The sequence below is a fragment of the Triticum dicoccoides genome, chromosome 3B (genome assembly GCF_002162155.2).
Source record: "Triticum dicoccoides isolate Atlit2015 ecotype Zavitan chromosome 3B, WEW_v2.0, whole genome shotgun sequence".
NCBI lineage: Eukaryota > Viridiplantae > Streptophyta > Magnoliopsida > Poales > Poaceae > Triticum > Triticum dicoccoides.
In genome coordinates, this window is record NC_041385.1 from 151,829,405 (window position 1) to 151,840,650 (window position 11,246).

Consider the following 11,246-nt stretch of genomic DNA (forward strand, 5'->3'; position numbering starts at 1 on the left):
CCTAAAATGAAGCAATGTCTCGTGAGCTAGTAGCTTCTTCTTCAATTTTTTTAAGAAAAGGGCTCCAGCCCCAGTTCCATTTCCATCAGAAAACGAAACCCACAGAGCTTCTTCTTCATTAGTTGCAATAAAATTGAGCAACATCAAGGTTGGTTGTGAAGCTCCAGGAATGCTCAACTATAATTTGGATATCATTTGTGCAGTTCAACTAAGATCGAGCATGAAATGTATATCTCTGTTTGCATAAAAAAGGTGGAAAGGAGGGTGACTTACAAGTGATGAAACATGCATCAAATGAAAAGAAGCATGTTCCTTATCTGAATGGCAATCCTACAAGGACAGTAGCAATTTCTAAAGCAGTGGCATTGCTATATATTAGTGTGGGCATTAGGATTAACTATGACAACCGTTAAATACAACATTACTTTGGGCACGAGAGAGTAGGCGGACCAGGACAGTTGCATTTCTAACGAAAAGAACCAACTTATCTTAATGGGAAATTTTAGCAGGACATGTAAAGAAATGCCATTGATTCATATTACTAGAGGCATTACATTGAAAAAAACATTGGTTTAAGGTGTCCTTACTTTTAACAGTGCGACTGCTACATTTTACCAGTGGCATTACATAAGAGTGGCTCGCGGCAACAAACATCAGAACAGGATATCTGGGTTGGTCCCATTTTTATTTGGTATAGCCACCTTATACTGTGTGAGTCTAGCAAATCTAGTGTTGGACTTACTCTGTTGACTTGTCCCCCAGTCCCCACTTTCTTTCCTTTTTCAACCAATAGATCAGGTTTATATTGAGCTTGTACGGCGTTTCCCTTTATTTCCCTATTAGACCTAGAGACTAGTTGGATAGCCAGTCTCTGCTACTTTTCGCCCCCATTATTTCCTCTTTTGACCAAGTCCTAGATTCAGGTAACAAATCCTCCCCCACCCCCACCCCCTTTCTTCCTTGTTTGAACCAAGTAGTACTAGATTCGAGTGCATGAACTAGTTTTACCTCTTAAACGTAAAAAAATAGGTGGTTTTCGAACAACTGATCGATCCTATCTACGAGGGGGCCTGAGAAATAGTAAAAGATACAAATGCAGCGACGATAGGAGCTCGGGAAGTAGAGCAAGGCCGGTTTCAAAGGAGTTATACTGATGGTCGCCGGGGTGTCGCTAGGTGGGCGGCGGGAGGCCGGATCTGCCCACACTACGGCAGCAAGGAAGAAGGGGACGGAGGCCCTCCCTCACCAGCGGTGCTTGGGAGAGAACGGCAAGGTAGGCTGATCGGGACGCGCCCAGCAGTGGGTAAGAGCTGTTGCCGAGGACGACCGCGTGAACGTTGCACCTTCTCACCTTCCCCGGCGGAGAGGATCCGGCTGGATCTGTGACCAGCGGTGAGCAGAGAGAGAGAGAGAGAGTGTGGCCACCGTTGTCCTGTTTAGATCTGGAGAGGCCGAGACAGTGTGAAGAGAGCAACACTAGCAAGCAAGCGCGGAGGCTCCTGCCTATATAGTGGAGTAGTACTAGTTTTCTTTTGTCTACCGGAGCCGGCTTGACCTCGTCAATGACCGTCGAGAAGTCTTCATGCATGTGGCCCGGAGGCGCAGTTGTCGTCATTTTAATCTGAAGCACCAGATTATAACATATAACATGAAAAAATGCCACATGACAAGAAATCATAACCTCACTGCCCAAAGGAGACAACATGAATCCCGACGGACAAACTAGACGAGGAACAAAGCTCAAATTAAAGCTAAACTCGTAGAAAAGGGGTCCGTCGATAGATGTCCTAATTAACATAGCCGGCTTGACCTAGATGGCGGCCGAGTAGTCTTCGTGCATGTGCCCCCAATGACTAGCCCAACTCAGTTGTCGCTGTTTAACCCTCGCAGTGATCCAAAGCACATGACACCTAATTTTGTGAGATGACAAGAAACCTTTTTTTAGATTTCTCACCACAACTACAGCCATGTACAACACAGCCTGCAAGATATGTAGACGATAGCCAATCCAGGCGTGTCTGCTGGAGTTTGGTCACATGCATGGACGAACTGATCTTCCGTGTCTTGCAGGGATCGTCCGGGCACCAACATAGTACAACACTTCTCTAGTACTATCGCTCGTCTCCCTCTTCTATTAAGTCACCCGACTTGCGGGGCCGGGGAGTGTGTCTATGGTCGGTTCTCAATTGTCGTCCCACATGTGTGTGCAAACGCAATATGATGCGTGTTCCATTCGGAGAGCAGCGTGCCAGACCGACCGACCGTCTGGGGTGCGACACGAACGCGACGGGCGTGCTGTATACTCCGTACATGTGTACCGCCGTTTTCTAGATGCTTTGCTCCATGGCGCGGGCGCAATCCATGGATACAAAATTAGTATACTGTATACTATTTAAAAGTCGAGGGCGGGGCTTTTCCTTCGCGGTAGGCGGCGGGGCAGTTCCGCCTAGTCGGTTCGACAAAGACGCGAGAAGACGAGGGAGTACGTTGCTGCAAACGTAGGGCTGTGTGATTTGACAGCAAGATACTACTGGACAGGTGGGGCCCCGTGATTTGACTTGCCATTATCATTTTAACTGCGGCGCTACAACCAGCGTGAGTCTCCCGATTCCTGACCATCTCCATACATGTGCCTCTACCAATGCTCCACCATGTAGTAGAGGTTGTCTCTTGCATGAGAGCCCACTTCTCCACTTTTTCCTTGCCTCTCTTTCCTCCACATATGCAAAAATGCCATGTAAAGCGCACTATTGTAGTACTTACTTGCTCCTACAGGTGCTTAAGCTTGCCACATAGGCATAAAGTCTAATGTGGCAAGTTAATCAAGAAGAGAGAGACTAGTTTGGTAACCCAAGGAAGAAACGGTGCTAAGCGCGTGTACCTAGGTGAAAAGACAATTTTGAGTCTATAGCTAATTAAATGAAGCAAACTTAGCAACACCATTTCATTGGAAGAGGTCACTCCTTGGCAAATGCAATAAATACTAGTACTCCCTGTGTCCCATAATATAAGAACATTTTTGGCACTACACTAGTGTCAAAAATGTTCTTATATTATGGGACGGAGGGAGTACGAAGAAAGAGATAGAGAGAAGTAAAAAAACACTTATAGCCAACCTTATAGCCAAAACCTTGTTGTAGTATGAGTGACTAAGTGATGACTATGTATGACATGCCAACATTAGATAGCCTAACGCACCATGTTAAATCTCCAAGGGCGCGACCGCGCGAGCGACGCGACGGTCGTGGTAGGCGCGACCATGATACGGGCTGCTGGCAGCCCTTGGATCTGTGATCAAACGGTCGCATGCTAAGTTGCTAAAAATTTGCAGAATAACCCTCCAGGATAGGATATCCACCCATAGGTCTAGAATCACGCCATGCAACCGTTCAATCTCAGATCCAAGGGCTCTCGGAAGCCCGTATCATGGGAGAATGGAAAGTCACTACCCTGCCGTTCGCACGCTGGCAGTTCGCTCCTACTCGTCCCCGCACATCCTTTAATACTATGGCAGTTCGCTCCTAGTCGTCCCATCCATTCACATTACGGCAGTTCCACTAATCCTAACCCTCCTCCCAAATCCATGGCATCCAAAATCTCCCCGATCAGCGGTGAGTACAAGGTTAGAACCATCACCGGCGATGAGTTCGACGTCATCTACACCCGTTCTTCTGCGATAGTGAAAGGATGCCTTTCTCGCTTCAGACGCATGTTCGAAGACTCAAATGATGAGTGGGTCGCTGGGCTAGATGTTGAGTACACCACAGTCCTGGGACGAGAGAAGGATCTAAAGGACGAAGAGAGGAAGAAGCCTGCCGTGATCCAGGTTTGCGTGCATGACTTATGCTTGGTCTACCACATATGCCATGTCGACGTTGAGTGCCAGGATTTTAAGGACTTCCTCGAGAGCAACCTAGTCAAATTCGTTACTGTAGACTTCGGTAACGACAAAGAAGTCATGCGTCGGATAGGCCTCATTGTAGGCAACACCTTCAACCTCCAGAAGAATCGGTCGGTGTCCTCTCGTCAGCCTTCAATGCTGACCCTGGTAGGAGCCATGGTTCATCCTTCTTACGGTAAACTGGAGAAACCTCCATACACGTTTCATCGTCATGCATGATAGCGGAATGTACTAGATATAGACCACATCCAGTACGCTGCAGTGGATGGCTACCTTTGCTTCAATATCTACAAGGGTTGGATGAAGAGAAACAACCAAGTGTGCGGTTCAAGCAAAGAAGTATCGGCCAAGAGGAAGAGGGACAAGGACGAAGTCGAGGACGTCGATGAGGACTCCGAGTAAGGTGGCAGTGTTGTTGCTCATGGTGGTTCTAATGCAGTGTCTACCAGAATAGTTGCAAAGTTTAATTTCAGGTGTGCTTAATTTAATTTGAGGGGTGTGTTGTGCTGAGCCCCCAGCAGAACTATGTTATGTTTCTTCTCGTTACTTTAACTCTTCAGTACGTACATACTAGTATTTCTTACATTTCATCTTTTAGTTGGTATAGTACTACCACTCGTTTCTTCACATTATATACGTACAATATATATGGCCAACATCATATAGCCAGCAGTTTAGTTGTCAAAGAATTTCAGGGTGCTTAGTTTTGTCAAAGAATTCCAGGATGCTTAGTTTTATTTGAGGGGTGGGTTGTGCTGGACACCATTATTGTGACTAGCCTTTTTAGTAGTACTATATGCATAATTTGGCGACGACCGCTCTCTATATGTACCACCTTTTTTAATTTCAAGTTTTGCTCCATGGCGCAATCCATCGATACTACTGCTGTACAAAAGTATACATTTTTTAAAAGGCCAGAGGGCGGGGCAGTCTAGCTTGGTCGGTTTCAGGAGAGGCGAGGGCCTTTGTGATTTGACGGATCATTACTGCTGGAAGGCGGGGCCTTGTGATTTGACTGCTCGTATAAATGCGTCGACGACCTGAGGAGGCGCAAAGAACCGTGCGGTATACTCAAGTTTTCCACTTGAGTAGTGTCGGGGATATACCCCGCGGTATGACCCGGTCGGGCTTGGCGTTTTCATTGGTAACCCGCCGGAGTGGCGACTCACGAGCCTGGCGACTCACGATGGCCATAAAGGCGGGTCAGATAGAAGATTAGGCCCAAGGCCTAGAAGGCCGGCTCATGTTATGGTGGGTCGGTTTACGAGGAAAGGCATAAGGAGTTTTCCCTTAAGAGGGCAGACTAGGATTCCACTTGTAATAGACTAGTCCTAATCCTAATAGGACTCCACATGTAACCCGCCCCTCTAACTTATATAAGGAGGGGCAAGGCTCCCCAAAGAGGGCAGGCAAGAAGAAACAATAATCTCTAGGGCTAGACAAAACTAAAGGGGAGCCGGTTTATGTGGCGTCTCTCGGATGAGCATAATGAGATCTAGCCACAAACAACATGTAGGGCTATTACCGGATGATGTTTCCCGGGGCCCGAAGCTGTCTAAATCCTTGTCTTGTGTGTTGCGTCTCTCGTCCCGATCAACCCCTCTCAAGCTACCGCATAGATGCATTGGCCTCGCGGCTAAGTCCTTGCAAGAGGACATCTGCCGTGACAATTCCATGATAGTTGACGCCCACCGTGGGGCTGCGCACGGTGGTGTTGAGTTCTTGAAGGGATCTCATCTAGGGTTTCGAGAAGTCCGCAAGTTTCCAGATGAAGAAGAGCCAGTTTGGAAGGAGCTGGATCAGCTTCAAGTCATCAGTATTTATAGTTTATGAGATTTAAAAATCAAGGAAATTAGGGTTGCGATCCATTCGCAACTGCAAGTCGCCAAGAAGTCGACAGCCAGCAATGTTTCCAACGCCGCCGCCGAGTCGCCACAAGCCCTGTGTTTTTTCTGGATCGAAGGAAAATTACGTGTGAAGGAAATTGCATCTACAGCAGCGGATCCGTTTCGACTTCTGAGGGGTTTGGTGATCCAAACTTCACACAAGATTACCCATCTATGGTTTCATAGGTTTTGACCGGGTCTAGGTGGGGCTTGGTGCTACCCACGTGGGATCAAGATAAAGTTGTTTGCTGATGGTTTGGGAGTATTAGTAAAAAAGGGAAAAAAGAGGAAGTCGTCGGGTCCACCACGACCCAGAAGAGGATAGAGTCGTGGGCACACCCACCGTTGCTGCTCCGGGCCGGCTCTCGCCTCGCGCCTCTGCCTCCGGCCAGTTGTCGCTCCGGGATGGCTCCCGTGTCATCGTGCCTTGAGTGGCTGCCTCCGCCTCACCGCCTGCCTCCGTCGGGGCCCCCTCGCGCTAAGCCGCCCGTTCCCGAATCGCCGCCGAGCTCATCTCCGCTCTGCTGCAGCGAGCCGCCCCGGCTGAGGGCAGCCTATGAACCGCCGCTGCCCGGGCCCTGGTTCGGACGCCACATCTGCCTCTGCTGTTCGACGCCATGGTGTTCGCCTCGCCCTCACCGGAGAGTCGCCGCACTTCCGGACTGCCAACTCGCTGTCGCCATCGTGCCTTCAAGCCGTCATCCTCCGCCTCCGTAGCGTCGTCGTTTTGCTTCAGCACCACCAGGTCACTGTTGCGACCCGCCACACCTCTGCCGCGATCCGCACGACCTGCCACCACGTGCTCTGATTCACCGCTGCAAGCTGGCGGCGGCCTTCTACCTCGATCCTGTCGTCCGCGGGCCGCTGCGGCCTGCCCTCGCCGGTCGTCTTCACCCCTAACCGCCCCTAGCCTCTGCTACGAGCCGGCCACCATTGCTGAGTCGCCAGGCTCATGTTTGCTCCACGCGTGTGCGTGCGCACAGCAGTCCGGCTCGCCATCCACCTGCTGGTTTGCTTACAGTATAATGGATATTAGCAATGGTGTCGTATACATGCTTGTTCAGAAGATGTTTTGTCTTTTCAAAAGGCCACCGCTGAGAATACCATATACGCATATAATATCCGGAGGAATACTTCAAATCTGAGTGATGCTGCTAATCTACGATGAGCTGCGTGTGCACGCACCGCAGGCCTGCAACAGTAGCGGGTCAAACCAACGAAAGGAATAGAGGGAGTGTCGTGCAAAGAGAAAGATGAATTAGTACTCCCATTTAAAGTACTACTGCAAGTACTGCATCAGTCCAAAAAGGAGCATGGAGCATTACTATTACTACGTGCAAAAATTCCACGTACAGATCATTCAATGGTCACAAACATCAGGTGATATTCATCTAAGTTTATTTTATTAAGCATATTGTTTTCATCAAAGAACAATTACTTTGGTATGTATATTTTTATGTGCAACAAAGGTGGTGCCATGTTGTGCCTATGAAGTGTACGTCAGCACCATCACACGCCGGCATCTGCGCCTGCTTACTGATGGAACAGGAGTGCGCAAGTCGCCGCCCGTGCAACTTAATCTACATCAACCCGCTGGAGCCGCGTTGAGCCGCCCTTGCTGCTTTGAGCCGCCGGTCTGCCTGAGCTGCCGGAACTATATTGAATCGGATCATCCGTCGTCCAAACAAATCAGGTGATATCCATCCAAGTTTGTTTTATTAGCACATGTTGTTTTTGTCAAAGAACAAGTTTATCTTTGCCTTGGTCTACAATATTATTTATGCAGGGCAATTATTTATGACAAAAAAGTGATATTATACCGCGGAGATGGAGGCACGCCAACATCTTTTGGCACAGGTGGTCATCGTTACTCAACGGACTCCCGCACCGGCTTACAATGCTGTGGCCGTCTCTCGTGACCGCACAGGCTTACAACACCGTGGCCGTCTCTCGCGACCACGCCGGCTTACAACAAGAAGGACAACTTGCCCGTCCGCACCGGCTTACAATGCCATGACCGGTTCATCTGTCTATGCCGCCTCTGATGTTACGGTCGTTTTTACCGTCCGTCTCTCGCGGCCTGGTCTACATCAACGCACTGGGCCGCACTTGTCTGGATGAGCTGTTTATTGAGTATGAGCAAGTCACTACTTGGGAAGCCCGGTTTTCTTCCAACAAATTGGAGGCAGATTATCATATATTATCAACCGCCGTCTGCACTGGATGGTTCAATGGGTAGGCGCACAAGTCGCTGCTACTACAATTTTGTTAACTTCAAACAACCAATTGGAAGGAACCATTGGCCAAGTTGCTGACACGGCTCATACGGGATCATTTATAACCCGCCGCAGTCACCTCAACCTTCTCTGGATTCACATCGTGCTATCAACGCTAATAATATACACCTTCTGATATGGTCAAATATGGAGAATCCCAAGCCAACTCCTCGAGTCATCTTGAGACTCGGGGGCTACAATGGCATGACTCGGCAAAATTAGTCGGTCTCAATAAATTCAAGAACTCCGGGTCATTGAAGGGAAAAATAACCCGGCCCCGGAGATTACTGCTAGATCGATGAAAATTTAAAGGCCGTCAGAAGATTTCCAGTTCAAAATAAGGACTCTGGTTCAAAATCCGGCCCAAGGTAAATTTCTCCCTCACAAATTTTTAAAGCTCTCAAATCCGGTTCAAAATCCGGCTCAAGGTAAATTAGTCCCTCACAAATTTTTGAAGCTTTCAAATCCGGCTTAAAGTTCTAGTTCAAAAGGAATTAATCTCTCGCAAGTTCGGGTTCTAAGAAAAATTAAAGGTTGCCAAAAAGAACTTGTTGCCATGATGCGCGGTTCAAACATAGGTATCCTACCTTACGGCTTATCTTCTTATGGTCACTTGGGGGCTTCCTGTTCAAAATAGGTCGTATTCGAACCAAAGAGAACATAGCTGTCAAAACCCTTTTGATTGGCACATTGCCAAACTCACTAGGGGGCTTCTTGATCGTATCCAAATCATAGCTTAACCTCTTTTGGGTCCGACGTGGATCGTATTCAAATCAGCGTCGTTAAACAACTCTCAAGGTCATTTGGGGGCTTCCTGTTCAAACATAGGTCGTATTCGAACCAAAGAGAACATAGCTATTGGTACCCTCTTGATCGGCAACGCCAAAGCCACTGGGGGCTATATGATCGTATTCGAATCTTAGCTCAACCCCTTTGGAACGGTTTTCTGATCGTATACGAATCAGAAGCCTTAAATTTTTTAAGTCTTTTTTGCGAACAATTTTGGGTTTGACTTGACACCTTTTTTGGATTATATCTCAAATGTATATAAGTGTTTTATGCTTAACCCGGCTTGACTTTTGACTATAAGTCGCCAGCTTATGACAATCATCATCTATGTGGAAGCATTGGCTTCCAAGGATTGGGTTATCACCCTTACTGCACATGTCATGTAAACCGGCAGTACAAATTCAATATCACAGTGGTTATATGTGAGGTATTATGACCCGCCCTACGATAAACCGCCAAGGGTTCTTGTGATCTACTTGTGTGCAGGGTAAGACTACATTTGGGTGGTTACCCGCCCTGGCTCTTGACGTTAAGTCGCCAGGGCATATGTTGTTTAAACTCTGTGCAGGATTTGCAGAACTATGGCTTATATAAATGCTTCAGTCCAAGATCATCACTAAAATTGGTGTCTCAAAAGGGTTATCAATTATTGATTTTCTCAAGGGCTATAGGCCACCGGGTTATTGAATGATTGAGGTTTTTAAACTCCGGATTACAATGAATGCACATTAAGTCGTCATTGGCCAAGAGCTGCCAGGTATTTAAACTCCGAATTTACTTGTCAACCGATGAGGTATTCAAATCTTTAATAGCCAAAACTGGCTAGATTTTCATCATGATATTGAATGATTGAGGTTTTCATACTGGATTATATTATTCAAATCTTGAATAGCCAACATGGCTGGATTTCTATTGTGATTATCAATAACCAGTGTTATGATTGAGATTTTTCAAAGTCGCTTTAGCGCAACGGCTATTATTTTTATCAATGGGCATGATTTATTTTACAATGGAGGAAATAGTCCCGAGTCGTTGTAGGCTTACGACCCTGCACTTGGGGGCTACATTATTCAAATTGAGGTTACATCAAATATGCAAGTCTCATGTCGCTGCAAGCATGCACCATGACACTTGGGGGCTAATGCAAAGTCATTTTTTGCTCACCTCATTGAAGACCCGATTCATCACATCGTAATGAGCCGGCCCTTGGGGGCTACACGTTGTTGCTCCAGTTTACATGATAATATTTATAAAGTCCCTGCTCATTATTGCATAATGACCCGGCCCTTGGGGGCTACACTGGTTGAAGTTTCATGAGCATAAGGCAATTACAAGTCCCAAGTTGCTGCAAGCATGACAACCCGGCACTTGGGGGCTACAGGTGATATGCATATAAGGGAGGAATAACTTCAAATCCTCAGTTTTGAGCAAATCGGGTATTATATTATTATCGAAGAAATCTGCAAAGTTTATGACCCGACGTCATCATAAGATTAACCCGGCATCAGCAACAATAACATGACCCGGTATCATTTGTTTATAACCCGACAATTTTGGCAATCGTAAATTGGCAAGATCTACATCTTTAAGCCGGTTGGAAGTCAGATGAGTATTTCAAGACTAATATTTTTTAAGCTAGCATTTTTGAAGCCAACTCAAGTGGATTATTTCTTACAATATTTCTCTACACGAAGATCAATGTCAGCAAATTGATTCTAAAGCTGGCCTGTTAACCCGGATTTTTCAAAAGAAGTATCTGGATTTTTTGCATTGACAAAGTTGAAGCATATGTGTTAAAGAAGATTTTTCTATGAGGTTATGGACATATTTATATCAACAAGTAAATGATAAGGACTTAAAGATGTTCAGGTGCCGGCTTACAAGAGTCTTTAACCCGGAGCACAACCTGTCAAATTTGTTCTTCAGTTATTTTGCAGGATCAGTTTAATAAGGATAAATCCAAATTAAACTGGGGGCTAATGTCGGGGATATACCCCGCGGTATGACCCGGTCGGGCTTGGCGTTTTCATTGGTAACCCGCCGGAGTGGCGACTCACGATGGCCATAACGGTGGGTCAGATAGAAGATTAGGCCCAAGGCCTAGAAGGCCGGCTCATGTTATGGTGGGCCAGTTTACGAGGAAAGGCATAAGGAGTTTTCCCTTAAGAGGGCAGACTAGGATTCCACTTGTAATAGACTAGTCCTAATCCTAACAGGACTCCACATGTAACCCACCCCTCTAACTTATATAAGGAGGGGCAGGGCTCCCCAAAGAGGGCAGGCAAGAAGAAACAATAATCTCTAGGGCTAGACACAACTAAAGGGGAGCCGGTTTATGCAGCGTCTCCCGGATGAGCATAATGAGATCTAGCCACAAACAACATGTAGGGCTAT